Source organism: Neolamprologus multifasciatus, chromosome 11 (assembly GCF_963576455.1).
Source record: "Neolamprologus multifasciatus chromosome 11, fNeoMul1.2, whole genome shotgun sequence".
Lineage (NCBI taxonomy): Eukaryota > Metazoa > Chordata > Actinopteri > Cichliformes > Cichlidae > Neolamprologus > Neolamprologus multifasciatus.
In genome coordinates, this window is record NC_140449.1 from 4,607,226 (window position 1) to 4,610,362 (window position 3,137).

The following is a 3,137-nucleotide window of genomic DNA, read 5'->3' on the forward strand; positions in this document are numbered from 1 at the left end:
AACTGGGTGCAGCAGCTGAGCTTTGACCTGTGAGCTGCAGCTTAAGCTTCTTTTGTGGTTCAGTGTTTAATGTGTAAACTGTTTATCACTGCAGAGACGCCTACAGGCTATCTACTTTTCAAAAGTGAATTGTTATATACAATGTGGCAGCTGACCTTTGACCTGTGAGCTTCAGCCTCTTTGCTGGTGTGAAGTGTTTAATCTGACGCAGTCTGCAGACACAGAGGACTGCTGACAGAGAAGAAGCAGAGGATTTTCTCTGTTTCTACACAGACCTGGTCCAGACAGCAGAGCTGCAGAGTGAAGACGTTCACAAGAAGAAGAAGCTGAGTAAGTTCAACATCCTCTTTGAATCCTGGATCAGGAAGTGAATATTTGGTGTTTATATAAGGTTTCTGTCTTTGACTCAGTCTGCTGTCACTTTTTTTAGAGAAAAAATGAGATTTTAGATTAACTGGTGTTCCTGCTGCTCCAGCATTAAAGGACAGTATAGGTGACCGCGCTGATACCTGTTTATAATTTCACCAAAGCTAATAAACTGTTGGCTAAATTTTCTTGTTTTCAGATGTAAACAGAGGTGAGAGGAGCAGATAATAAGGATTAAATATTATGCTGAATAACTAAATTCTGCTAGTCTGTGACATAACTCCCAGCAGCATCGCCTCATTTCTTTGACCTTTAACATGAGTTAGCTTAGCTAGCAGAGCAGCTAGCAGAGCAGCTATCTCTGCTGCCTGTCATGTGACTGAGTCAAGTGTGTGTAGTAGACTTGTTAGCATAGCTAGCAGGCTGAAAGAGGCTAGCAAACTGTGTGAACACTTTGTAAGAGGTGAGCAGTAAAGAGAAGGATAAGGAGCTCCTCCAAATGCTGATAATGCACTTAACCTGAATTTACTGCTTGTTACATTATATGTGATGTTCAGTCGAAAACAGTTACTTAAATTAACATTATTATTATTATTAGTAGTAGTATTATTATTAGTTTATTATTCAAACATGGCTCCCTACTGTAGTGGTTTGAACAGTTGATCTGTGGTTATTGTGTCCCTGCAAATTCAACAATGCGCCTCAATGCAAAGCATCAAACAAATATTTTTATTATCAAGTCATTCAAGCAACTGGTTGAATCACCGTAGCTCTGACAGTGAAGCACACTCATTTTTATTGGTAGTCACCTTGTAAGCAATGTTCCCTCTAAGCTGTGCACTGTTGGCACGGTCTCTGCGCAGAGAAAATCTGTGTTGCGCACACAAAAAGAATTCTAACCTGAATTGAAATTAAAGTAAATATGTGCCGGTGTTTTAGCTAGCAAAGCGGCTGATGTGGAGTGAAGCCACGTTAATGACAACGTGTACAACCATTGGAGATGTGAGCAGGACAGACGGAACAACTGACGGGAAAAGTGTGGACTTTATACCAGTTTTTAAATTGTGTTGATCGGCCACGTAAAACCAGAGTTATGATAAAATATCTGCAATGTTTGTTTTTCTTCCTGAATACTGTCGTTGTTTATATTTACTGCGGGAAGAAAAGGTAAAAACTGCGTTTTATAAGGAAAACGCTCGAAAGCCTGTGAGCAAAAACAGCCCCCCTCCCTTTCCTATTGGTCGAAAAATGTACCATGTCGACCAATCAAAACATGGCATTTAGTTGTTAAGAAACGGAGTGACGGCGTGTTTTGAGATGTGACAGATTTGAGACGTTTAGAGCAAATCTTGTGTAGTTAGTGTGTAGTTAGTGTGTAGTTGTGTGTAGTCAGTGTGTAGTTAGTGTGTAGTTAGTGTGTAGTGTAGTCAATAGTGTTGTGTGTGTCAGAACAATGAGGCGACTGCTGAATGTTACAGGTGTTACAGCAGTGATATATCTGCTGCTGTCAGGCCTGCAGGTATCAGGCTGTTGTTCTCCTTCATCTCATAGTGGACAGAAATTATTTTTGGAGTGGCACAAATAATTTGTGTGGCATCAGATTTGATGCAGAACAGCTGATTGTTCTGTAAATAGTTTGAAATGTTTATTTAAAAAAAACGTCTTTCACCTAAAAACGCCTTGGCTGTATTTTTAGGTAAACAGCTGCAAAAAACTTTGTTGCATAACTCGGTAACTTTTTTGAAGAAGTAACTATATAATTAACTGCCCAACATTGGTCATTATTTACTGTATTTTGCAGACAGAGTTACAGACTCTCTCCCAGACCACAGACTCAGAATACAAGTCAGAGCTTTATAAAAACAGAAAGTTGTTTTTAAAATTGGAGTTCAAGTTATTTTTTCTTCCAATAATGTTAACATGCTACACAGGTCATGAACAAGTTTTTTTTTTAAACTTTCATTGTAAGCGGGCTAAAGCAGTTAATTAAAAGTAGTCTAACATAAATGTAAATGCTGTAATTTGATTACTTTAATAAACATGTAACTTGGATGGATTCGATGCTGGTGTGACCACAGTGGACACGTCTAATGTCGCTCACGGGGATCGCTCAGGGAGTTTGTGTGTTCGCTCAGACACATGAAAAATTAGAGGGAACATTGGCGGTGACTGACAGGGAAAAGGGGAACATTGAGGGAACATTGCTTGTAAGTGCAAGCTTTAAAATCTCATGGATGAGTAAAACTCATTAGAAAAACACTGAAACAAGAAAGAAAGAAACACTGGCGAGCAGTGAGTGAATAGTTCCTTGATCATTAGATTCCCTTTATGTCTCTGTGTGTGTCTGTGTGTCTCTGTGTGTCTCTGTGTGTCTCTGTGTGTGTCTGTGTTTGTGTGAGGCCTGGTGCTCCATTCTATATTTCCTCAGCCTGTCATGTCTCTCGTGTCTCCTCTTTCCCTCGCTCACTCTCGTCTGCCTTTCCTCCACTCCTCTGTCAAGCTCTCGTGTCAGTGTTGCGTTCCTTTGTTTGCTGTTTTATTGTGAAAGTCTTGCATTCTTTGTTCAGTTTGTGTTTCATTTTTCCTGTGAAGGTTCTCAGTCATCCAGGTCATCTTAGTTTAAGGAGCTTGGAAAGAAAAGCATCTGGACTTCTGTAAGTTGCTTGAAGATGTTTCGCCGTTATATTCGGGTCCTACCCTGTCTGCATTACGCAGCCAGTTCAAGACTAACATTTTTCTAGTTTACCAAACAGTAAATCAGTGTGAGTGCA